The 27,423-nt window shown below is 46.7% G+C and overlaps 1 protein-coding gene across 1 annotated transcript in view; it reads right to left on the bottom strand.

Moving 5' to 3' along the window:
• Positions 1-19,552, bottom strand: part of PTPRE (protein tyrosine phosphatase receptor type E) — a 108,522-nt gene extending 88,970 nt beyond the window's left edge. The window contains exon 1 of the mRNA XM_077126407.1: positions 18,043-19,552. The gene's annotated coding sequence lies outside the window, so the exon portion shown is untranslated. The remainder of the gene's footprint in view (positions 1-18,042) is intronic.
• Positions 19,553-27,423: the final 7,871 nt, after the last annotated feature.

Here is a 27,423-nt window from a genome sequence, read left to right as displayed (position 1 = left end):
GCCACTGACTGGCAACTCACCCGAAGAGCCTTCTCTTATTTATCCTCTTTCCTCCGTAGCCCTCCTGCAGCGACCGCCTTCATTACAAACTCTCCCGCACACGCTGTCATTGCTCACTTCCTCCTGGAACCCCGTGCCCTTGCTTTCCCACACGACAGTGACGTTGCAACAGAAATAAACACACAGGGAAGCAGTCCAGGGTCAACTGTGCGTTCGCGATCTTGCTACAACTCTGCTCTTTCCACAACAGACAGCGCTGGCTCTGGATTTCGGGGGGGATGTGGGGCTGAGAGTGTGGCCACCCAGGAGCACAGGCTGGAGCGGGGCAGCGGCCAGGCTCGGTGGGGTGACAAGCCAGCCACAGAACTGTCCGCAAATATCGGACAAGAGGGAATGCTGCAATCACCCCTGCTTCTGCAGAAAGGGCTAAGGGAGTTTATTTAAGGCAGGAGGAGAAAACCAGGGTGAAATCATTTCCTCTTCAACCCTCAGATCCCCTGATAACCCCATTTCAAATACTGACCTCTTATTACAGAAGAAAATCGAGCTTACCTCTGCCTGCCCTAAGGATGAGGGCTGATCAGCAGTGCGTGGCTGCTACCGGCACTGAGGGTTTCTCACGCGTTATGTCCTCCGAGGCTTTCCTCAGCCCCTGGGAGGTCCCCAGGGTCAGGAAGGGGAAGGCAGGGTCCTTAACGTGCCACTGTGGTGAGGAAGTGTCCTCAGGGCAGGGGTGCCACGAGCTAGCCCCTCCTTGGGTGGCCGGGTGCAGTGGGGGCCTCACTCCCAGGCCCTTGGGTAGGATGAGGAACTGCCCAGCATTGCCTAAAAGTTCCCAGAGGAATTTTTCTCCTAGTAGGAGGATTCCCATTGCCACTGGAAGGAGGAAACCTTACCAAATGCCAGAATCATTCGGTGTGTGATGGTGATAAAAAAACTATGCTAAAAATCTCCAATGCCACAGGGGTGCCCCGTGGTTACTCACTAGAGCTGGCATGCCATTCAATTTGAAAGCAAACTTAGGACCAATTGCTCATCAAGAACTTCTAACTTCCAGAATACTATCCCTTCACTTTTTGCTGTATGCTCTCCCCCTAGGCGATACATAGTGTGTACACACACACACACACACACACACACACACACACACACACACACACCCTTCCCTTTAACAAAGAGCAACTGAAATGGAACGTACATTGACTAGAAGGTCAGGGAAATCCTTCCACGTTATTGATGAAACGTGATTAAGCACCCACCCCCGTCTTTCTAACATAAAATCATTGCATATTCTCTCTCAGTGCAAACAAAATGAAACAAATATTTTAAATGAACCTCAAGCTTCATTTGTAAATTCCAATGCACAGACCCCAACCAGGGCCCTGGAAGAAGAGAGCACCCACCATCCTTGAGCAGCAGCTTCCTGAGACTGGGCACTGTCATGTGCCTGAGGTACGAGCTACCCACACCCCGTGGCAGTGGCCCAAGTGCGTCCTGATGGAACTCTTACAGTAATGGGGAAACAACCAGCCAGCCTGTGAACGGAATGCAAGCCCTGTGGGGTCTCCTCTACTGTGCAGGGAAAAATAAACCCTCAGCTTTAGGAATAAACTGATTTAAATGAACCAATCATAGGATGAAACTTTATATTTACCCTCAGCATGAGACTGGCTCTTACCATAAGTATCACAAGCAATCCCCAGTGGGTTTTTTCTAGGTTTACCCATAAATGTACCATTAACAATTTAAAAGTAATTCTGAGCATTTTTAAATATACAGTCTCTGTGAGAACACATGCTATTCAATACGATATAGCCTTACACCAGAGGCAGTACGCTAAGAAGGAAAGAAAGAAACACAGCTAGAGAAAATGCTTCTTTTCATTTTATGGTGTGATGTCTTTAAAATTTTCACATTTGTTGAACGAAACATGTCCAAAATTTTAAGCATATCCACCCGGTTTAACGTATATTTAATTATTATATTTAGGTGAAAGAGCAAGTGTTTATATGTTAAAGAGCAATTTAATGAACTAGGAAGCATAAAATAAACATAAGTCATTTGTACAAAACTGCTAAGCTGCCACCTCCTTAGCTTTTACATTTTATAAACTGATTGGGTAAGCACACAGGAACCTGACAAAGGATAGCATGTTGCTGTGACATTTCTAAATTATCAATAAGTAGTAACATTAGCTATTGAATCGTAAAAGCTGTTGGAAAATGCACTCTCTTCACAGCCTACACTAGTGGCAGAAGGAACATTCTAGAAATTCCTAAGGAACATTTTAGAAATTTCTTCTCACGTCTTGGTTCTGCCTCCACGCACTTACAGAGCACCGCGTTCTGAGTAGCCCCCAGGTGACCAGCTCGTTCAATCCCACGTCCGTCCGCAGCACTGGAGTCTCGCTGGCTGGTAATGCAAACATTCCCGAGCAGGCTACAGACGCGAAAGGCGAGCCGTGGTTTATGTGGACATTCCCTTTGTACTTTTCCTTCTGAGGCTAGCGGCTGCTGTACTCACACTGTGTCATCAGAAACCAGAGCAAAAAATCCAGCAGGGAAAAGTTACAAGAGAGGTGGCTCATTGCTGGTTGCAAATCAAGCTTAAAAAGCAATGTGTAATTCACAGCCGGGAACTGAGGGTTTTAAGGTTTAAAATAAACACGTGAGAAAGTTGCCCCAGCTGCCGTGGGCAATGCAGCCTGTGGGCACGTGGCTGCAGATGGCAGCCCCAGCTGGGAAACGAGCCTCCTTCAGCGTGCTGCCCTTGGAAAGGAAGGGAAAGGAACTGGGGAGCACTCTGTTCTCAAGACAAGTTCACGGCCCACAGAGAGAAAGGAAGGAAGGGCAAAATATCGTGTGACCCGGGCCCATGGATGAGAATTGCCTTCTTTCATTTTAATCCCATTTGCCTGCCAGCACCCCTAGCCTCAGGCTTGCTTCTCCTATGCCTCAGATTGAGGTTTCAGACAAAAGTTCCCTCAAATGTTATACTTGCAAAAGGATAGTTCCAAAGCAAAAGCTAATTGAAGAATAACATGAAATGAAGACAATGTGAAGGAAAGGGGGCTCTCCGGCGCATGTGTTCTGTGCTTTAAAGGTAAAATTCTTCCATTTTGGAGTTTTCCACAACCCTGTCTCAGACGTGATGCAGCTTTGAGCAGATAAAACGTCTTTTCATATCAAAAAACCTATTTTTTTCTTACAGTACTTCCTAAAATGAAAAGGGGAAATGCATTCTCACACTAACTATTCTGTAACCTGAAAAACCGAAGCTCCTGGCCTTAGCAAGTTCTCCTTTTCTTCTGATGAAGTAGAATACTCTTGCCATAGCTTCTCTATTTCAGGTACTATGGGTTGGATCAGACCCTTCCATGGTGGTGGGTTCTTAGCATAGGCCTAAAAGACTGCATGCAGACAACTCTAATGCAATTTGAAGCTGTTTGGAAGGAATACCTAAATAAATGCACCAAAGCAGTTACATTATGTTGGAAAATGATTTGCTGCAACTGCCTTTTTTTTTTTTTTTTTTTAAGACTATTACAATTCCCATGACCAGCCCCAGGCACATGCTTTCTTTTTGTCCTGAGAATTCAGATTTTAAGTGTTGTTTATTGAGTACTTTCTATGCCTGAGGGACTGTGCTAGATATCAATATACTCTGTTTCATTCAATTCACAGTTACTTCTGCTTCCAATAAAAACAGAGTCTGGACAGGATGGAAAGACTATAAAAGATGGCAGCACAGATCAACAGCAGTTCCAGAGATGCGTTTTCTGTGGCAGAAGCATTGACCGGGCTCTTAGCAGCTACTGGTAAAGCAGCGTGGATGGAAAGCTCTTGTATTTCATCATCTGTTCCTCAAATCTCCTCCTTGCTTTCCTTGGTGACTTAGACGATCAGATCAGTTGTCTATAAATCCATTTATTTGCCGACAACTTCCCTTCCCATTCATTTTGTTGATAAGGGATTCTGAAACAATCATCGCAAACCATCTCTGCCGCAGACAGCCAATGCCACTTGACTGCAACAGGATTTGAGATCTCTTTTATTCCCGAAGGGGGCCATTATTTCCACCGGTTGCCATGGTGATGCTGCAGTACTGCTGCTGTGTGTTCGGCTGCTTCCCACTGCAGTCACACCACACACTTACATCAAGTCATTGGTTTCGTACGCTTCGGGGTCTGCGGAAAACCGACACCTTTCGAAGCAAAACTTAGTGCGTCCAACTCTGAGCTCCACTGTGCAGCAGTGGTGAAGCTGGACCCCTGAAAGTGACCCCGCAAACCCCTGCAAGCCTGTCCGAGACGGCAAGGTTGCAAAGAAGAAGGAGGAACATCTTGAATACACAGAAGGAGGAACGTCTTGAATTACATTACCTTGTTCCCCTTCATTAAGCAATTTAAGGAGAGGTTTCTTACCTTATCAATGACGAGAAATGTGTTTCAAAAAGCAGAAGTGCTACAGCTAGAAATGAGGAACTGCATTTGCAGTTGGGGGCTCCATTAGTTGAAACTCTGACATATTCACTTTTTTTTTCTTTGCGTGGGCAGGCATCGGGAATTGAACCCAGGTCTCCAGCATGGCCGGCGAGAACTCTGCCACTGAGCCACTGTGGCCCTCCCTTGACATAGTCACTTTTGACGGAACAGTTTTGTTCTCGCATTTGTACACCTCCTATACTATATTTTACCTGTAACTACTACTACTACACACACAACACATACATGCACTTATATCAATTCCTGAGATCTCTAACCTATGAACTTCGGCTTAAAAAAAAAAAGACTAATATTACTGGCCAAATTTTTCAGTCTGCAATGCCCTGGTTTCCTGAGTTGGACTCTTCAAGTGCTCAACTCAGCTTGAAACTAAAGGGTGCTGGTTGGGGTTCTGGCCTGTGGATTTAGGTGGTGGGAAGGGAGGTAGACACTTTTATTAACACCTAGGGGAGCGGGCCAGAAGGTTGTCTTGAAAATGGAAGTGGGCAGCCCCCTGTGGGACACCTGGACTTAGCTGGACCTTCTGAACAAACAGTTTCTCTGGCAGCTCAGTGCCTGCAGGCAGTGGCCCTGGGCTCTTATTGCAATTTTGCTCGTGAAAACCGGCCTTGACTCCTGGCCAGCAGCATTCATCAGAAGGGGAGAAGTGACGTGGACTGGACCCCAGAGGATGCTTTTTGGAAAAGGCAGGTGCTTTCTGAAGGCAAACCTGGAGGAAAAGGTTAAATCTGAGTTTGGCCCATGCTCGTCAGTTAGCATCTGAGTCACACAGACTGTCACACACAGTGCACTTGGGTCTTTTCTTTTCATTTGCTTTTCCTACTTGTGTGTTTGTTTTTTATTTTTGTTTTGTTTTTTCTTTTTTTGCCTTGACACTATTAAGCTTGGCCGCCTGAGTCAAAACTGAGATTTGTCTTAGGAACAGAAAGAAAGCTTGCTCCACGTAGAAAGAATGTCGTGGGGGCCTCAAAACTGGGGTTTCCACAATGAAACAACGCTCTTCTTGCAACACCCACTGCAAAATGAAACGAGGGTTGTGACATTCACAGTAATTCCCAGCAGCCGGGACACACCAGCCCCATTTATCTGAGCGTGGATCCCGAGGGTGGAAGGGTTGAGCCGTCCGTGCAGCTCTCTGCCTCCCCTTTCATTGGAAGGAAGAGTTTTCCTAAGCTCAGCTGCTGGCACGAAATGGAACGAAGGGCCAAAGCCGCCCGCGAAGCAGCGGACTGGACGGGCCAGGATGTGCTCACGTGGGTTCCAGGTGGCAGTGCCATGGGTGGAAACTCTGGGCAGCCTCTGGTGTGTGCGCCCTGTAGGAGACTCTGCAGCCCGTGGCGGAGTGTCAGACAGCTGGCAGTGTGAATGCATCTTCATCCCACAACTACGATGAGGCCGGGAGAGTGGGGGTGCCCCTTTCTGCTTTCACTCCTGCCCACTGGTGGGGCCTGGCATAGCCCGACCCTGTCCCCAGCCCTCTCAGGTGTTTATTTTGTACTGGGAAAGCACGGGTGCCTTTTGGCCCTTTTAACTGCATTTGGTGGACGTAGGTAGTTACGTGTTGCCAAGCAACAGATGCTTCCAAGAGACTGCGTGCTCGTCTTTGAAGAACTCTCTCCTTTCCAAATAATGAGACGCCAGTCACTGCCCCAGGTCCACACGGGGAAAAACACATGTGACTTCTCATCATCCTGAAATGGAAAGTAGATGCTCTTGGCAACGACATATCCAGGACATGAATTTTCCCAGGGAAATGAGATTCCTCAGCACCAAAGCTGCCATTGTAGACAGGAGCAGGTGGGATAAGTGGCTTGCTGAATTCTTGAAGAAAGCTCCCTATTTCATGCGAATGCACATTTTATAAATAGAGGTCAAATCCATTTAGTTAAAGGAGGCCTGGAATCTTTTTTCTGGTGTGTGGAGGCGGTGGAGGCAGTTGGTGAGTCAGTACAAACATGGAGAGAATGCTAAATGAGGCATGGAAGGACGATCAGGTTCGTGACCTGACAATTTTCCTTTGATGCTCAGCGAATTTACCCCAACTCCAAGTAATGCTTACTTTAGTCATCCTGTTATCCCATCCAGAAGAATTAATCAAATATTGCAGTATCATTGGAAAACAAGATTTTCATCTAAGTGTTCACAGCAGCCTACCACATGAAGCTCTGGGTACTGTCCAGTTCGGAACTCCCCCTTTGGACCCTGGACCATAAGCTAAGAACCAGCTGGGTGCATTCAGAATCCAGAGAGTTTAGGGGACTCAGAGACCCATGCAAATCCTTTAAATGGATGCCCTAAGAAGACTTGTGATTCCTCCGCAGTCTGGCAGCCAGCGGACAGCAGAACTGGGTTTTGAACTCCAACCCCCAGCCACCAAGCCCAGGTTCTGGCAAGTCCCCACTCTGGACCCTCTGTTCTTGGAGTGGGCCACCTGGACTAGCCCCCTGCACTGCAGAAAGGAGGAAAATGACCCCATCTGGTTCAGATGTTAAAAACAGGGACTTAGAAGACAAAGGGACAAAGTCGAGTCCTATGCACACCTCGTAGCCTTGCCATGTGGCTGCCGGCCTGTAAAGCACCAAACGGAGGAGGTGATGCTGGAGCCATCTCTTGGGGGGGTCTTAGGATCAGAGGAGGCAAGCAAAGGGCTGGGAGGCAGCTGGCCCCGAGAGAGCACTCCATGTCCTGGAAGAAACAGGTGGCCCAGGTGACTGAGGAAGAGGCAGCTAGGTGTAAAAGATTTACATGTGCAAAAATCTACTGGGCCAGCCTGAGCTGACCCAGCGCTGTGGCATGTGATCTCAGAATCAACACACCTTTGTTTTTTTTGGCTATCCATGCTTTGGTCAAAGCCCCCTAGATTTCAAGCAGGTGAGCTTTTGGCATTTTTGTAGCCTATTGTCAGAGAAAGAATTACATTCCAAAATGGAGCCTCACCATTCACCACTTGTCATACGAGCATGAGCACTGTTATGCCCAACAACTCACTGGCTCTCACGAGGCCTGCTCCAGGATTTCCATGAGTCTGCTTGGTATGTTGGTCACCAAAAGTTTCTACCTGCAGAGGCCATTTCAGTGGGCAATACCCCATGACTCCTGCTGGGTTGCCTTGGCTGCTGGCTAACTCTAAGATGCTCTCTAGGGGAATGGAAAGAAGAAAAACAAGAAAGCCTTATGGTGTTCCCCTTCAATGCCTGAGCAGCCTCCTACAATTTCATAGGGTATGGTGGCTTATATCAGGAGTAGACTACAGACGTCAGATCTAGGAATACCATAAATTGGGAGATGTATTTTGGGTTCTCTCTGAGAAGAAAAATACACAAGTCTAAGATCAAACACTGGGGAATCTGAGGGAGATGGGGAACACTTTTCCAGTGGCTCTTACTGAATAAGGCCCAGCAGGATGGGTGCTGAGTCAGAGGTGGATTGGCTTTTATAAAGGGGATTTATTAAGGTGAGGTAAGGCCATGAAAATGTCCAAATCAAGGCATCAACAAGAGGATGCCTTCCCTCAAGAAAGGCCGATCATGTCTGGGGTTTCTCTGTTACATAGGAAGGCAAATGGCAACATCTGTTGGCCCTTTGCTCCTGGGCTTCATTGCTTTTACCTCCTGGTTCCAGTGGCCTCCTCTCTGAGCTTTTACCTGTCTCCAAGCATCTCCAAATGTCTGTGTCTTGGTTTCATCTCTGTTCCCTGTGTCAGCTCTGAACTCTGTCTATGTTTTCTGCCTTTTATTCTCTTTGTGCAAGGCTCCAGTAAAAGGATTAGGGTTCACCTTGAGTGGGCAAGGTCACATCTCCAGCTAACAAAAAGGTCCCACCCACAATTGGGTGGGTCATATCTCCATTGAGAAACCTAATCAATTCCCACCCAATAACAGGTCTGTCCCCACAAGAACAGATCAGAAGAACATGGCTTTTCTGGGATACAGAACAGTTTCAAATCAGCACAGGGCTTCTCTAATTAATTGCTTTACAAACATGTTCCTTTTCAAGACAAGAACTTCAATGCTAGTAGATGGATTTGATTGGTGAGCACAACCCTTAGAGCTTAGGAATCTAGGGTAAGGCAGAAGAGGAAGAGAATGCCCTCCAGGAACCCAACTTGAACAGAAATGTGCAGGGACGGTCCTTTGGTGACTGATGCCCAACCGGAAGCACTTGAGGACGTTGTGTGACTTCACCAGTTTATCTATACTGAGCTTGTTCCACAAAGGGCATCAAGCAGTGTAAGGATAACTGCATTGTGTTCATTCATTCATTCAACAAATATTCATGGGTGCCTTCACTGTGCCGGCACTTGTGAGAGGGAACAGAGGGGGACAGGAGCTCTGCCCTCATGGAGCCTCCACGCTAGTGAGACAGAGAGTAGATGATAAGACAGCTCCTAATATCAGTAAGCTTTGCGGTGACAATATAAAGAAACTATAGCAGACTGGCAATGTAACCTGGGGTTGGGAATGGGGCAAAAAAGGGTTGGCAGCATTAGATGGGGTGGTCAGGGAAGGCCCTTCTAGAACCTAAGGATGGAAGCAGAGAGAATGAAAGCTTTAATGATAGGTGGATAATGTTCCCCTGAACACTGTTTCACATTACCTGCCTTTATGTTAACTGCCGACTTCCAACTCTCCCTACTCTGTGCCATTCCTTGCATCTATCCATCCGTCCATCCATCCTTCCTTCCTTCCTTCCATCCATCCATCTATCCATCCATCATCCATCCACCCATCCATCCGTCCGTCTGTCCATCCGTCATCCATCCAGCCAGCCTTCTTCCAAACATGGAGTTGCTCAGGTCTGCCAGGTGCTGGGCCAGCAATGGGGATTCAAGTCAGAATGTTCCTTGTCCTCTAAGAGTTGAGACGCCCCACCTGTCAGAGTCAGGACTGGTCTGAATGAACTGCCCTCCAGCCCTCTGCAATGACCCAAAGAAAACATTGGTTTCAAGCCATGTGTAACACTTCATATACAAGGATGATGGAAAGAAAAGGGGTTTTAAAAAATGTGCATTTTCTAAGCTGAACAGGTAGCCCTGTAGCATCAGGTCTTTCTCTGAATTTGACTTTTCATTTCCTAAAATGAATATTTAATTCCCTTTTAACCATGTCCTTGAAGAAAACCTTTGACTATGGCTTTAAGAAACTTAAGAGAAACACTACCAGGATGGCTAAGACACCAGTGATATTGCTTCTCTGTCATTTGCAGAATCTGGATTTGAAATTTCAATGATTATTCCTTCCATCATCTACTTGGTCCCTGATCAGGCCACTAGATCCAAGATTGTTTCCTAAATTTCCCAGGGATACTGAGGTATATACAGCAGACCAATTTTTATAAAATTAACTATAATATGTTTTTTAAGGAAACAATGCTGTAAAACAGTTATCTTTAAGATGAATTTCACAAAGAGATCAACACATTCTGTTGAAAAACGAAGACTCCATTCGCACCATGGTTACCGATGCCCTGATGAGGTGTTTGGATTTCTGATATGATACCTGGATTTCTGGCACAGTAGTTGGATTTCTGATGCTGGCGCGTCAGCATCTGGAGTGGTCACTTCCTGTCCCAGGCCTGCAGTTTGGCCTTAGAGTGGCTGCGTTTTCGGGAGCCCAGGCTGGCCTGGGAGAGATGGTGAGCAGCCGCCACGAGGCAGGGTGTCTCCTCTCCAGGGAAGCAAGCAAGACGATGGGTTCAAATCAGGAAGAAGAGCAGCCCCGATCCAGCGATGTACTTCTCAGAATCCTGGCCTGTAGCGTGGGCTACCTTTTGATTATTTCTAGATCTTCTAGGGTTCCATCTTGGATTGACAGAATTCTGGAGCCTTACGGAGATGTCTCTACTTGCCCACTGGACGGCTAAGAAGACCAGGTTCTTTGGAAGGTGGGTGACGATGAAGGAGGCCCAGGGCTCCTGGCTCCAAGCCACGTGATTACTCAGCCCCTTTTCTGATTCTAGTTTTACCACCCCTGACCATTCAAAGGTCTTCCTGCCCCTCCCATCTTGTATCGCTTCTCCTCTGGATTTGCATCCTGTCCAGATGCCTCTGGACATTTTGGCTTCCTCATGTGTACCCAACTGCTCAGGGCCACCGAGTGAAATTCAGTGCCAGGCAGGCACTGCGGGCTCCACACGGAGGGCGAGTTCCAGTCGCAAGCCGAGAAGCTCACTGCTTTGTGCTGGGGTCCAGGCAAACTCCTCATTTTGAGGACAGGATGGATTACACCTTAAATTCACCCTGAAGGAGCAGTGTTCAGGTGTCAATGGTAGCAAATACTTTGGTGAGGAAGGCGGGGGGCGGGAGGGTGCTGAGCTCTGACAGAGCTAAACAGCTTTGGCTGTTAGGAGGGGTGGTCAGATGCCGGCTGGGTGGACAGAGGCCACCTGGAGTGAGCAGAGAGAACAGGGTGGAAGCCCTGCAAACCTTGGGGGTGGGGGCACAATGACATTGTGAGACCTTCCATATGACTTCCCAAATGCAATGGATCTGCTGCAACATGAAAAAAATAGATTTTAAAAATGAAAAAAAATTTTTTTTATAGGAAGAAATGCTTCTGGATGTTTGATAAGATTCAGTCTCCTCTTATGGAGAAAATTAGAACCCTAGATGATGATATCATAATTGTCATTTCACTAAGAGTCTGGGGGAGGTTAAATGCCTTCTCTGGACTGATATCACTATGTCCCCTTGTCTTAAACGCTCTGAGTTCCACGTTACTCATTATATGAAAAACACATTTTTAAAGGAAACATGACTTAACTCTGTGCTCAACAGGAGGAAAACATATGGCTATGGCTAGTGAATCATTCATTAAAAATTAAATAAATCCACCTACAACGGGAAACAGCATAACAGAATGTTAGTATTGGCTTCAGATTGGAAGGAAGCCAGAAATAGAATTTGGAAATAGCGATGGCTCTGAATTCCTTCTTGCTCAAATTGTGTGCAGCCAAGATATCCCACTTCATCTCCATGACAGATGCTGTAAGAGGGCAGCAGAGCAGGGTTGAGGGTTTCCATGGTTTCTGAGGACATTAGGCTGTCTGCCTTCCCAGTGAATCACTTCTTCACGGAAAATAAACCCTCGCACAGCCCCCAGAAGCACCGAACAGCCAGGATCTCGGAGGAGTTGGGAAAACACCTTTGTTTTATAATGTTTCTGGTTGCGTTTTAAAAATCAAAGCCCAGGGATTCCCAGCCTTCACTTCCTGTATATAACGAACATCATGGAAAGAGAAAAGACTGGTTTTGAAGGATTTTTTTTTCCATTAATAAATCCTTCCTTTATACGTTCCTGCATCTCGGGGGACATGGAGAGAGTAATACATGAGGGAGAGGAGAAGGGAAAGCTTTGATGGGCAGCTGCTTCCTTTACAAAATGAAGATTATAAAACACTCATTCATATCATGATGCACAGACCCCACCCCAGGAGGGAACTGGCTCAAGTTACCGTTGAGACATCTCAGGAGCTGCGCTAGGGGGATTCTGCTGTTAGCTGAAAATTCCAGGCCAGCCGAGGTCACAGAATTCATGTCCTGAAGGAGCCCTTAAAAAGTCTCATCCAGTCCTTTTCTTTTTAGACAAAGGAGGCATGACTCTGGGAGAGGAAGTGCCAGGTGTAACTCATCTAGCCTTCTAGAACTAAACACTATTTCTGCCCACTATTTCTAGGTCCCTGCACAAAACACACATTTATACTTGCCAAAGAAAGGACTCAACTATTAGCCTTCCAGGCAATATTTCATGAAATCAGAACTAGGATCCACCGCTTGGATTTTCAAGACCTTGAACGATTATGAGGCAGCAGGCGATGCCTGATAACCCTCGTGGTGAGTGAGTGGACAAACTATTGGCCGTGCTGAAAGGAAACCTGGCAAGTGTGTGAAGAGAGATTAGAAAACGGGATTTGGTCAGCAAATGACATTCAGAAATCATTTAGAACGCTTGCCAAGATCAACGAAAGAGGTCACAAAGTTGTTCCAAATACAGTCTCTGCCAGCAAACGGCTCGGAGAGTCCGCGGGACACATACACAAAACTCTTCTCACTTATTTACACTCTCAATTACTTGCATGCCTGTAAAGTAACAAACTCTTTTCATAATAGAAAATTTATTTCCTCTTGGCAGGTCCAAAACTCAACTTCGGTGGTGGTAATGAGCGTGGACTAGGTTTTCAGTTCGAGAGGAACTTAAACTAGTGGGGGCATCGCTACCCACTGCGCCCTGTGAACTCACTTCTCTGGGTCTGCCTGGGTCTGTTTTCTCATCTTTAAGACGGAGGTGAGAATGCACACCTTGATTTCCTCCAGGGACTCACGAGGTGCAAATGAGATAATGAAACTCGAGCATGCTTTGCAAGCTGTGCTCCATACACGTGTGTGTGTGTGTGTGTGTGTGTGTGTGTGTAACATAAGTGAAATTTACATTTTCAGCATGAAGACCTGAAAATTATCTGGCAAAACAGGAAAAGATCAAATCCTGTTTTTGCAAGTAATAATTTCCACTGACGTGATGCTTTAAAAAAATTCAACATAGCGTCTCTCTCTCTCTCTCTCACACACACACACAAACAAATACATATGTATTTTCAAGTACTTGAATATAATATCTGTACATTTCCAATAGCAGATCGTGATGGAAATGTCGGAAATCAGTTAAACCCCATCCACACATTTTTTACAAAGTTGTTGGAATTAAACCAGCCCTCACCATAAAATCACACAAATTCAAGTTTTGTTTTTTGCTCGCGAACCTTTCTATTCAAGACAAGGCAAAACAGCTACTCAGAATCTCCACTCCATGACGCATTTTTGATTGGCAATTCCACAAGGACCCTTCCTTTTCTAACATTTTAATGTTTCAAACCAAGACCTGAATCCTCACTAAGGAATGTGAAAAAGTCCCTTCAAACTGGCACTTCTGGAAAAGCAGCCGGCTGCCCCTACGTTGCGTGGCTCACTGTCACGGATCAGCCGGGGACGCGCCCCGTGGAAGGAGGTCAGCCCAGGGCAGCGTCCCACGTCGAGTGGGGATCTGCCCGCATTCCTTCCATTTCGCACCAGACCTCTTTCCCGAGACAGTGGCTCACTGGGTCTGCAGGTTCTCTCTGAGACTCACACATTGAAAATGTCTATGAGTCCCCGGTCTTCTTTCCCCTCGTGCGAATCATGACGCTGCTCAGGTATCGGTGTCTGTGAGATGAGCCACAGGGAAAGGAGAACCTGGCCAGGCCACCTGGGCCTGATGGCCGGCTCACGGAGTACGAGCTGGCCTGGCACCTCACCCTTGCTCAGTGTGCCGTTTCTAATTAAAAGGTCACACCGCACATCCAGCCGTCAGGGAGCACTCAGAGGGCAGTTTTGATTATAGAAACAGAAGATGTCTGATAAAAAATGGGCGGGCGTTTGCGTGTGTCATCCAGCTAGCCGAAGCCCCAGGTATGGCTGGGGGTTGTTTTTCTAAAAAGCTGAACATCACCTTTGATTCCTGGCTCTGCGACAACCTCGCCTGGACCCAAAGCAGACAGTTCCTGTCTGTCACCCCCCCGAACTCTATTTGGCTGAGCTGCGGTGGATTAGAAATGGTTTCCGGAAACATAAATCCCAGATTTCCTGCACAAGGGTTGGACAAAGTTAAAATAGAGGTGCTTGCCAAATTTTTAGTTAATGAAGGCTTCCTGATAATAGTCTTTAAGCTAATTTTTAAAGACTATGGAAATTATATTATAAGCAGCCAGGACATAAATCCGAAATGACAAGAAAGGGCTCCCTTTCAGTTTCCCATTTACCTCTTTCCCTGCCGACACAATGCTGGGGAGTCTTTGCCTTGGAGAATCCATGCTTTCCTGTCAGTTGAAAAGGGATTTCTAGAAGAATTCCAAGTCTGACCTGGATCTGCTGCTCAAATGAAGAGACATGAGTTTATATAGGAAATCTCAGTTCCTCTCTTCTCTAAGTGGAAACGGTGACTGCTTAATAGCCATGCTTTTGCTAAATGACAAATGATGACCTATTATACTCTTTTAGGAGGTACTTCTTGGAAGAATGTTGAAAACTTCCTGGGGGTGGAAAACAGAAATGGAAATAAATAAAGCATTAAGCTGGATGTCACCACCAGTTCCAAAGGAATACATACTCTCAATTTACAGTCAGTTTCTAATTTCAGCCTAGGGAAGAATAACTTCTCCACTGTTGGAAGAAACAAATTTTGCTTCGAAAGGAAACCAGTGGAATCCACAGGTGCTAGTAAAAATCCTATGAACATGGCAAAGGAAGAAAACAGGCCTCTCAAATACATTCAAAAGATTTGAAGTGTCTGTGTTATGCACATCCCATGTCTCATTTCTTCCTGCAGACTTCACCCCGACACAAAGGCAGCTCAGAGAGTAGAGTTTCTGAAATCTAACCCCAGCTGATGCAGCCGGAAGGCACGGGCAGAGGGTGTACCTGCCTTGTCAGGGCATCGTGCTAAAACCTTCAGATTCTTTTCTTTTTTTTCTGATGTGGCATCCATCCAAACCAACACCAGGAAGCAAATGACTTGAAAGAAAAACCACACACGTCAAAATTCATAGAGAAGGATGCACAGACGACTAAAGAAGAGAAGGAGCATGAATGGAAAGTCTAAGTTAATTTTAAAATTAAAATTCACTGTTACTTAAAATGAACAATTTAATTTACTTTTTTTAAAATTCCTTTGGTATTTCCATGAACCAAAGTGAAATAGTCAAGATACCATATCATTTTACTTTTACTTACTGATGATACCCTTAGGTGTGACAGTACAGGACCTCAAAGAGTCTGGAGAAAATAGTTAAACCTTAATGATGTGTCTTCCATAGATTCTTAATTCTGAAAATCTGTTGCACTATTTAAATACTATGCAACTGAGTCCCCCATAGGGACACACATTCTCCACTTGAAGGAGCTTTGGTCATATTTGATCACCAACACAAACTGCAGTTTACTCCAACAGATCTATTCAAGTACTAAAAAATACTCATGATAATGGGTGGTTGTGCTAAAAAGACTCCTCCCACTCCAGTTTAACAAGGAAGGAAAAGTGACTCATTTTTTTTTCCATGCAAAATCAGGGATTGTTGAGAGGAAGAAGAGCCCCACTTGATATCCATTATCTTACTGGTGCATGTATCCCTGCCCAGTTCAATGCCTTCTTTAAAGTTGTCAACTGTTGTCATCTTTTTGTGATCATGTCCATAACGGCAACACCCACGGTAACCACAGCTGACCTTGAGTCAATGCCCACTTTGGGCCATCTCCCTTGGACAGCACAAAGATCCTAGGCAATGATGGGCAGGTGAGAGAAAGGAGGTGCCGATAGGTCAGTGTGTTCCTCGGTAAGGATTCTCTGGATTTCTTCTCTGTGCCTGCTTGGTGGTGCAGACACAGCTTCTGGCCTCAGGGAGCTTACTCTACCCCACCCAAGGGGAACTTTTCAATTTTTTTTATTTTTCTGACTCAAAAGTAAGTTTCTAATTCAACAAGTTAAAAACATCTTCCCTCCCATCATTTAAAATCCTGAAGCTCTAAAATGAGTCTCAAATGTTTAGCAATGAAAGTGCAACGGGTTAAAACCAAACTGATGCTGTACTCTGATGGCCCAGTGGTCAGATTCCAGACTGGGGCAACGGAGAGGTCCACGTGAGATTCCCACTTTGCCCACCTTTCCTTGTGTCAGACTGAAAGATTCGGGAAAGCAGAAGCATTTTTAATCTAAGAAGTCCTTACAGCAGAACTTTATTTTTGTGCTGGATAGAGATAAAGGATGGGGCCAGGAACAGAAGGGATGCTGCTAAAGCCACTTCACTACAAAGTGGTGGAGATGAGGGGGTACAAGAGGGGGTACAAGAAGTGGGCCTCCTGGGACAAGTGCCCAGTAACCCTTGGGTAGAATGCTAACTCCTGAGTAGGGACTGGTTTTGAGATGACACTGGGAGGTAGGGAGCTTCAAGCCCCTATCGTAGACAGCTGGGAGAGCTGTTGACAACTGCCAGGCAGCAGGACAACTTGTCAAGAGGCTCAGAACTTCTAGAGTGGGGCAGAGGGAAAGATTGGGTGTGGAGGGGCCAGAGCTGAGCAGAAAGCCAAGGAAAGTAAATATCATACAGTTTTACAAACCATAACCTATGGCATTTTGGAAGGAGACGGACATATGGAGCCTGATGCTCAAATACGTCCTTCTTGTATGGTAGGCACGCTGTTAACTGGGGTCCAGTGCTTTTGATAAATGCCATGTTTAATATCCATTCAAACTGATACAGAGAGCCAAAACTTTTCACAGAGGATTACAAGGCAATGAAGGATAGCAAACTTCTTGTATTTAAGTCTCTATTCCAATAAGTAGTTTCTTTGGCTCTACCATTGACATTTACCCAACAAGAGTACACCATTCAGAATCCACACCATCCAATAACATTGCTATAGAGAACAGGGACAACAAAAGTGATTAGCAGGCAATAAGCAATGGCAATTTTACTGTTTTCTGTTTTGCTAAATGGTTGGCAACATTTAGTATTCATTACCAAGTTAAGTTGAAACAGTTCGTGCCACCAAAATGCCTGTTATCACACCAGGAATAACCACAAGCCTCTATGCTCAGATGAAGTAGAGCCACACTGCCAAAAAACAACGAGTAAAAGGGGGCCAGCCAGGGCAAAGAAATGGTCACCCATTGACCTTGACAGAATTCCGGGACAGAGTCAAGGCATTGCAAAGAGGGTTATGCATTTAAGGAGTGTACTTCCCAGTTGCCTGTGTCGTAGCCTGCTCATTTCAACGCAGAGGCACAGTCTTAGATATGTGTATGCCTTCCAAAGGTGAGCACACGCAACAATGTGCCAGGCCTGGGCCACTTGCCCACAAGCTGCAGCCACTTCAAAAGCTCTTAGGTTCTTTTCTTTAAATTTCCTTAGGAAACCTCACAGCATGGCAGTCGATGAAGTAGAACCAAAGAAGAGTATTGTGTCTCAGTTTTCTTTCCCTAAGTAGGACATCAAGGCCATAGACTTTTGCCATGGCCTGGACCCCCAGAGGCATAAGATTGTGTGACAGCCACCAGTCTTCATTGAGCGAAACCCAGAAAAGCTCTTTTTCAGCAGTTTTCTCCACAGCAGATCAATTTAAGAAGCAATTACCGACAATGCAATTGTCTGCCACGGCGCACCCTTGTCCTCATCAAATGTGTACCCCGGAGATAAGGCAGGGCCTTTTCAAAGTAACTGTGAGTCATTGAAAGGAAAGCATGTGCAAACTGTGTTCTCAACAATGCATTTCAGGATACCGAACAACTGAGCCAAATTTTAAACTAAAAAAAAAAAAAAAAAAAAGTGATATAATAAGAAAGTGTGATATGAGCTTGTTCGAACAAGTTAAGGCATAAAATTAAAATCTGACACACTGACCATCTGGCCTTTTTTCTCAAGAAGATAATGCTCCTTGAACAACTGCATCCCACACACTCCTTAAAATCTAGTTAACTGTATATCATTCATAATTTAAAAAAAAGTTTCGTACTCACCAAGGGAAAACGAAGGCTATAGCCTGAAAAAGAAAAAAAGAAAGAGGAAAGGAAGTTAGCTTTCTGGTTAGTGGATGTTGGTGCTCATGCTAGTCACCTCTTTCTCCAGAGCACCAGCTGAATCTGCTTGTATTTGCTTCGTTATTTGGGGTCTTTTTCAGGGCTTTTTTCTACATGATCATAACTCCTTTTTGCAGCAATCATCAGATTTAACCGTGTGCTGCCACACAAACTCTCCAGTAACCCCAGGACAGAGTGGCTGGTGGGACAGAGTGGCTGTTTTAGTAGCGACAGCTGGGTGGCCAGCCTCCCCGACCTTCCATCAGTCAGCCGCCCTGCTGCAGCCTCCCATGTCCCTGTTCCTGAATCAGTCCCCTCAGCCCATCCCATCCAGAGAAAACCTTTACACCTGGTTAGGGCCATCCCGCATCCCAGTTTTCCAGCTTAATCATTTACCAGCTTGATCATTCCCCATTAATTTAGCCCTTGTGCACTTAAAAACAGTAGCTTTATAGAGTTATAATTTACACACCATAAAGTTCACCCTTTTAAAGTGTACAATTCATTGGTTTTTAGCATATTCACAGAGTTGTACAACTGTCACCATAACCTAATTTGGGAACATTTTCATCAGCCCCAAAAGAAATCCCATACCTGCTAACAGTCACTCTCCGTTTCCCCTGCTCTGTCCTCTCCCATCCTACGTTGGGGATTTGGGACATTTCATATAAATGGGATCACACAATCAGTGGCCTTTTGTGACCACCTTTTGTGACGCTTAGCATGTTTTTGAAGTTCACCTGCATTGTAGCATACATCAGTACTTTGTTCCTTTTTAGTGCCAAATAAAATTTCATTGTGTGTCCCACACTTGCTGATCCATCCTTCAGCTGGTGGGCACAGCCCACGTGGTCTGGTGGGAGTGCCCACGGAAGGGGCCTCACACGAGGGCTGTGGACTGAGACCTTGCAGCTGCCATTAGTCTCTGGCACAGCCAGAGGTGCAACTGTATTTCCATCTCCACTGCTGTGAAACCATTAATGTAGTATGTGGCATTTTCCATCAAAATAGGCTACTTCTTATCCCAGTCCTAGAAAGGCTAGATACATATTTTTTTTGCATGGGCAGGCACAACAGCTAGATATTTTAAGCCACATATAATAAAGACTCTAGCACACAATTATACCAAGCTGTTGTGCTAATTAAAAAGCTGACCTGTGAAGTAGATTTGAAGACGAAGACGAAGAAGAAGAAAGAGTTCTGGTCGCTAAAGAATTTAAAATCTACTTGTGAAAATCTACAGCTAACATTATTATTTACAGTGGAAGATTGGATGTTTTTCCCCTAAGTTTGGGAACAAGGTAAGCTGCCACCACTCATATTCAAAATTGTACTAGCCATCCTAGCCAATGCAATAAGGTAAGAAAAAGAAATAAAAGATATAGAAAATGAAAACAAAAAAATAAAACTTTCTTTATTCTCCAATGATATGATTGTCTACTTAAAAAATTCCACATGTAACTACAGCTAATATGTGAGTTTAGGTCACAAGATAAACTGTGAATATATAAACATCAATTGTATTTTTATTTACTAAGAACGAACAATTGAAAATTAAGGTTAAAATTACTCTATTATCTATTGGATGACCATATAAAACAATGTCTTTATATGTTGATTAGCATGCAATATAATGGAACTAGAGGATTCCCAGGGTGCAGTAGAGTTCAGTGAAACACAAAGCACAAAGGCAAGGGGAGGCTGGGGGCAGTGAGGGTCGGGCAAGGGGTGACCACTGGGGAGAGAAAGAACTGCTTTTTTGGTAGAAATAATTTATTACAAGTGTCTACCTCTTCCAGTATCCAAAAAAATAACCAGGGAAAATGCTGAAAAGAGTAACCTGTGCTCTTCCCCCGAGACTGAGCAAGGAGAGAAACCCAGAGTCCAGGATACCTCCAATATCTTAGGGGGATTGATAGAAACACTTAAAATTATCTTCAAATGCAATGCTGGATAATTTTAACTTAAACAAAAATCCAGCAATATGCAGGTGCTTCTGGAGCAGTGCTGCAGACAGAGATAGCAGACTTGAGTCAAACCAAACTAAAAACACAAGGTGAGAACCAGCCTGGTGCTACAACCAGATGGGCACTTTGCTAATGGCTGGTTCAATAAAATAATAAACATGGTTGTATAAATCCCAACTAAACACAAATGATAATTTTGAATTAAACTTTGAACCTAACTTTTTTTTTAAACTATCAGTATAGTAAATGGGGACCGACAATTAGATCACGTGTTGTGTTGGTTTGGAGCTATCTTACTACAAAACCACAGCTATCAGCTTCTCTAAGTGCAGAGTTAGAACAAAAAACTCAGAGAGCCAAAATGTCCTTTAAAGCAAATCCCCACCAATTCCTTTAGCCTACGGCCATGATGCAGATGGCTTCTGAAATACTCAGCAGAAAATAAGCACTTTTTAAAAAGGGGGTGGGGGAGGTTGGTTCAAGCAGATGGACCCTCTGCCTTCCGGAAGGGGAAGTGCTGCACAGTGTCCTTCCACAAGCCGGAGAGGTCCCCGTCTCGCCGGAACAGACAGTCCTCCAGGAAGGGAAAGGTAAGCTCCTGGGTGATGGAGCCTGACAAGGGTCTCGGCTGCTAATGCACCTCTTCTGTCTCACAGCAGTTCTAGGGGACAGGATTAGTCCCTTTAAAAGAGGGGACGCAGTGGCCCCATTGGCTGTTTTCTGCAACCCATCAAAGAATAACCTCATTCCGCTTCCAGGTGCCATGGAGGGAGGCAGCAGGCACTGGGTGTGCTAGCTCTGGGCTGCAGAGTCCTCTGGCCTTGCCACACCTGGGAAGTATCTGCACTGCCATTTACGCCAATTTGCTGGTTGTTTGGCTGTACCTCTCGCCCCCACAGTGAGCCGTAGCTTCCTCAGGGCAGCTGACTGCCTTCCCTCCTGTTCCACTTCCCGCGGTGGGAGGGCAGGGAGGAAGGTTCTGTCCAGGGCGACGAGATACTGGATAAGCCCTTCATGGCCCTTCCAGCCCTAGAGAGGGCACCGCGCTGGCCTCTGTCCCGAGGAACTTCTGGGGGGAGAAGTGGGTCTGCAGGCGTGACTTGGGTCAGGGACCCTGGGCCAGTCTGGCCTCGGAGTTGTGGCTGGTCTGTCCCAGGAGAACGGAGACGAGGAGGGAGGAAGCCAGCAAGGATGTGGGAAGAGAGGCTGGTGACGGCATGGAGCAGGGAAGTCCACCCAGTGTCCCTGGGGAGGGCGGCCGTGGGGCAGGCCGGGGCAGGAGGCCGGGCCCTGGCTGCCCACAGACATGGGGAGACCTAGAGAGGTCGTTGTGCATCCACGTTTTGCAAGGAGAAAATGAAACCATGGCCTTTAGAATGCACACATTGGAACTGTTAAGACAAAGGAAAATGAAAATGCTTTCTAACTCATTAAGGGCTGAGGTGGAGAGAAATGGCCAATCTTTCCAAACTCAGACAAAAGTAAAATGAATAAAACGTCTTGCTCACACACCCTTGACCTAAAACGTCCTAAGTGTCCAAGTGGGGGTGCATTGGTTGCAGAGGGTGTATCTGTAAGTGACTCTACAATGTTAGAGCAACATTTAAAATGTTTCTGGACCTCCATTTAAATTTTGTCTTAAAATGTTTATATATAATTTAGGCATATAAATTGCATCTAAAATGTAACCTTTCAATGATGGATTCAAATGTTGCAGAACGAGGCCACACAAATGCCTGGCCTGAGCTCCCCAGCTAGGCCGCATGTCCCTGGGCCCCTATGTCCCCCAAGGACAGGAAACTGTCCCCACAGATTAGTCAGGGATGCCAAGAACGGTCGTCCACTCTCAGCCAAAGTAATGCTCGAGCACGATGACAACCGTAATTCCTTTCAATGCACCGGCCAAAGAGCAGTCAGGTGACTGCAAATAAGAAAACGACCAAGACCGCTTTGTCCCCTAAGCGCGTATGCCCGGGAAACCAATGAAACCTCTGCGGTGGCCCCACCGGCTGTTCTCTGCAACCCATCAAGGAAAAACCTCACTTGCCTTCCAGGTGGGAACTGAAATGATGGGGGAAAAGTGCTAAATGTTTCTGAATAATCTCAGCTTTAGAGTCTCTCTTCAGACTCTGCCAAGTCTCACAGTTTCCTTGTTTACCTTCCAGGCATCAGCAAAGCTGTTAATTTCTGTATTTTCTAATGCATGAGAGAAAGGCTGAAAGGAGCTACTGAATTCGGGGGAGGGAAACTTCCCGGAGGATGAGAGTTTGGTTGGATCCTATTCTGCCTCTACCTCTCCAGCCATACCGAAAAGGGGATTAAATCTTTAAAACAATATTGCCGAGGCTGGAAAATCATCCGTTTGCTCAACCATCTATTTCGCCAATCCGTGACAGACAAGCAAGACTTCTAAATATTTGGCAGCTTTCAAGAATTATTCATGGGCAGCTGCTTTGCAAAGATCTGCGTGCATCCTGCCTGTCTCCCGCGAGTGGTTTTGGAAGCCCAGTCCCTCACCCAAGTATGCATAATGACACTCTCTAATTACTCCACAGTTGGGGGCACCCTCTTTGGATTATGAATCCATGCAAATTAGCAAGCCAGACTAACCCAATTCTGCGAGTACAAATGGCCGTGGGCTTCCATTCCACTGTGCGTTTATGTCGTGGTCATCGACAGGGAATTTGGGAACATGGAACTTGATTCTCTGAGCTCCCTTCCAAGGAGAGGGGAGCTCTCTGGTGCAAAGGGGAGGGTGACCTCTCCTGTGTCCCTCTTGCACCTGCCATCTGTGCAGGGACAGGGCACACACGTGCCTCACCCTGCCCGGTACCCACTGTGAACCTGGCATGGGAAGGGCACTGGGGAGCGCTCCCTGGCCTTCTCCTCCCACTCTGAACTTCTGTGCCATCGATTCGGGTGGGGTCTTCTCCTTGGCTCTTGGCACAGATGCTTCTCGGATGCTAACAGTTAGTCACTGTCATATTTTTAGCAATCTTTGCACCATGAATAGCTTCTTTTAAAAAAAGAGTATCGTGGTAACATAGATACAGCATACAATTTGCCATTTGAGTCATTTTAAGAATACAGTTCAGTGGCATTAATATATTCACAGTGTCGTGCTCCTATCACCACCATCGATCCATTACCAAAACTTTTTTATCCCCCGACACAGAAACTCTGCACCATTAAGCAACAACTCCTCGTTCTCCCTCCTCCCAGCCCCTGGTGACCTGTAACCTACTTTCTGTTGGTATTTCCTATCAGTGAGGTCAGGCAAAATTTGTCCTTCTGTGTCTGGCTTATCTTCCTCGACATAATGTCTTCAAGATTCACCCACATTGTGGCACAAATCAGAACTTCATTCTTTTTCCCAGCTGAATAATATCCCAGAGTGTCTGGACCACATATTGTTTATCCAGCATCTGTTAGTGGACACTGGGTTGCTTCTGCCTTTAGCCTGTTATGAATAATGCTGCTCTGAACTTCGGCATAAAGAATCTGTCCAAGTCCCTGTTTTCAGTGACTTCCGTGTTTTCAGTGGTTCTGAGTGTTTACCTAGAATTGAAGTTGTGGGTCAAATGGTAAATCTTTGTTTAACTTTTTGACAAACCGCAAGACTGTTTCCCACAGCAGCTGCACCATTTCAATTCCTACCACCAATGTATGAGGTTTCCCATTTCTTCACATCCTGGACAACACGTTATTTGCCATTTTTAAAAAAAACAGTAGCCACTTAGTGGGTGCCCAGTGGAATGGGAACCGCTTCTGCAGATTCTCCAGTGCTTGGGGCAGCAATGGGGTGGGCAGCCAGGCCAAGCAAAGCCTCGGAGAAGGAGCATCAGTAATCACGCAAGAGCTGAGTGCTTACACGGTCATCTCGGAACCCTCTCACCATGCCCAGGAGGTGGGGTCTGCTCTTAGACCTGTTCTGCAGATGGGAAAACTGAGGGCTGCAGGTGAAGGTGAGCTGAGGAGTCCCACACCAGGCAGGGCAGGCCGGGTCCTGAGCCTGGGCCAGAGGTTCCCGGGCCCCCTAGAGCAGAACTGGCCGCTCCAAGCACTTCAACCACACGTGGACTCCCCACGTGGGCTGCAGCAGGTGCATGTCCCCAGGCCGGCCACAGGATCCACACCCCCTCCTGGGAGCCCTCCACCCCCTCCCACCCATTACCCCTTCAGCGACCCCCTCCCTGGGTCCGTGGGTGCTCACTCATTAGGTCAGCCGGGCTGTCACCCCAACTACTGAGCTGGGCTCGGAGCGCTGAGCGGGAGTGCCGAGCATTAAGACACAGGTGGGAGGGGGCTGGGGGACGGAGGACAGGACCCCTGAAATGCAGCGGCTCCTACCTTAAAGTGCAGGCCACCTCCCCCCCCCCGCCCCGCTTGTCCACCTGGAGGGACCCAAAGGGCTAATGAGCGCCTCATCCTGCAGCGGTGTCCCCTCTGAGACCTCCCAGCACGCTTCCACCGTGTCCATCCTCCAGGCTGACGCGAGGAGCCGGCTGTGCCTCGGACCCAGCCAGCACCCCAGCACCGCGCAGGGCCCCAGCCGCTCCTAACCGAAGGGTGGGGGGATGGAAGGCACAGCTCCCCCCCAAACACCCACAAACGGATACAAATGGGCTTTCCTGGAAATGGACCAGAACCGTCCAAATACCCCTAAAGAGTGGGAGAAAGACCAAAGGAGGTGGTGGAGTTACACAGAGCAGGTAGGGTTTAACAAATGAGTATGTTTGCTGAATCGTTTTACTGATATTTCTTTTAGCCTCCAGGACCTTAGAGCAGCTAGAAGTAAAAACCTGAAATTGTGGAATTGTAACCCCTACCAAACTCTGAAATCTACCCTACAACTAACTGTTGTGATGTGCTTTGAAATTTATTGCCTTTTTGTATATATGTTATTTTTCACACAACAAAAGAAAAAAAAGTCGATTGTGTTGATAAATGCACAGCTGTACGATGAAGAAAAAAGATCAGTAATGAAGACATTCTATCAACTGATCTATAACCTTAGGTTTATAGCCATCACTAGTAACGCTGGTTTTCAAAAACATCTCAAATACTATTCATAAAAACAACGTACACAACAACATCGTCAGAAATAACACACGGTCCTGCTCTGTGCACCGTGGTTGGGTCTATTCCATGATAGGACAAAACCGAAATTTCTCATGGGCAGAGATGGCCCGGGGCCCTTGGGCATGTCAGCCCCTGATGACCCTCCCACCGCGCCCCTCCATGCCCGAGTCACCTGTGGGCCCCCATCCTGGCTGCCCCTCTTTTCTAGTCCCTCCTCCTGTGGCCACGTCTGCCTCACTTTGCCAGGCTCTCCTCAGCAAGTGGGGGCCGCCCCTCACCTAGCTCAGACAAGCCTCCTGCTCACGAAGGCCGGCCCCCGCCTCCACCCACCCCAGTCACCCCATCTGAGTGCAGTAAACTGAGTCATGTTCATCCATTGTTCATCCAAGACAACACTGGGCAACTCCCTTCCCTCTTCAGGACTCCAGAGCCCATAAAATGAGGCGGCTGGGTGGTCCCGGGGCTCTGCAGGCGGTCAGGGGCATCTCAGACCCCTCACACTGGGCATGCAAACACCACTGAGGGCATCTTTTCTCCAGTTTGCAGAAAAATAAAATCAAGGGTACATTTGATCACTTTGATTTTTCTCCTGAAGGTTTTTCTTAAAAAAGAGAAAATTGGCACCATTACTGCTTGTTTGTTGCTAAACATTACCTGGAATAAAAGGACCAAAATAAAAATGAACCATTAATGGAAGAATGAGGGTGGGGGATGGGGGCTTGTCAACTGCTATGGGATGAACTACGTACCCCCAAGAGACACATTTGAATCCTAATGCCTGTGCCTGGGAATGCAGCCTTATCTGGAAATAGTGACGGTGTTTTTACTTAAGGTGAGGCCACCATGGATTGGGGGGGTCCTCATTCAGTCTGATGGGTGTCCCTAAAAGAAGGGGAAATTTGGACACAGTCTGGAGGCCGACGCAGGGGGAAAGGCTGCGTGCCAATGGAGGTAGAGACTGGAGCCCAGGGATTGCCGCAGCCCACTGGAGGTTAGGAGAGATGAGGAAGGATTCAGCCTACAGATTTCAGATTTCTGGGCCCCAGAGCAGTGAGAGAGTAAATGTCTGTTGTTTTCAGCCACCCAGCTTCTGGCACTTTGTCCCAGCAGTCCCAGCTAAGCCAGATCAACCTGACTTGGTTTCTCTGCTTGTTTTGTGGATGCACACGCTTGAAGATGCGATTTCTGATTTTATAATGTGTATGTGAGGCCATGTTTTTTTCTGAGGCAACCTGAGAGAAGCATCCCAAGCTCTCACCACAACACTGGCCCCGGAGAGGCGTTCAGAACCCTTCGCTGAGCAGATGAGTGAGTTTTGCGGTGTTCCGAAGGACTGCTGTGATCCCAAAGCCTCTGCTGCCCAAACAAGCCTGAGAACCCTTCTGACCTTCCAAGCGATTTTCTAGAATCAAGCTATGCTCAAGGTCGGTCCTAGAGGCTAGGGGTTAGGTGACAGTAGGAAGCATGAAGGGGCCCCTATGACTGCTCGTGACAAACCTCAAGGGCCTGTAGTCACTGGCGAGGCAGAGGATAAGCAGGGGTGGAAGGAGCCACACGGTGGTGGAAGTGCAGACCCTTACCCAAGAATGCCCTTGTCTGCATGCCCTGGGCCTCCTTCCTTGGCCCTGCCAGAGCCCTGATCACACTGTACCTGATGCTGTTACTATCATCCTAGCTCTGGGAGTTGCAGAGGGGTCAGTCGGGGAGCATTCCTTGGAAGCAAGGCCTGTTTTACCACCACCACCCTCTCCCTCACCTTCCCTCCCTCTCTCTTGCACCCAACATGGGGACATCTCTGTGTAAAGTGCTCAGGACAGGCTTGCTGAAGGCATGATGCTGATGGTAACTGAATATTCCAAACATGATTCAAAAGACGTTTTCTTGATATAATTAAAAATCAGTGAACCCCAGAGGAAAGGGTGCTTCGCTAATATTTAGACATGTTAAACCAATGTTTGTAGCTTTTACGGTTTGGAAAACCAGTTTGAAAAGCACCTGCCTTTCGCCAGGGGCTCCTGGGGCTGTGAGGCAGCTGCCAACAGGGTGTATCACGGGCGTGGGTGGAGACGACCCATCAACTCAGCTTCACACAGCAGCGGGCTGCCGAGGCCCTGGGGGAGCGACATCCACCGAGGCAGCACACGGACGGGCCACAGTGATGGGAACATATTCAGAGCGGTCATCGTTCCTGGGGACCCAGAATGAAAGGAAACTTCCAACATGCTTCTTAATTTAAAAATATCAATTGTTGCAGTCAATTAAAACGCTAGTT

The sequence above is a fragment of the Tamandua tetradactyla genome, chromosome 13 (assembly GCF_023851605.1).
Source record: "Tamandua tetradactyla isolate mTamTet1 chromosome 13, mTamTet1.pri, whole genome shotgun sequence".
In the NCBI taxonomy this organism is placed as follows: Eukaryota; Metazoa; Chordata; class Mammalia; order Pilosa; family Myrmecophagidae; genus Tamandua; species Tamandua tetradactyla.
The sequence above is the reverse complement of the archived record's forward strand: the minus strand, read 5'-3'. Positions and strand labels throughout refer to the sequence as shown.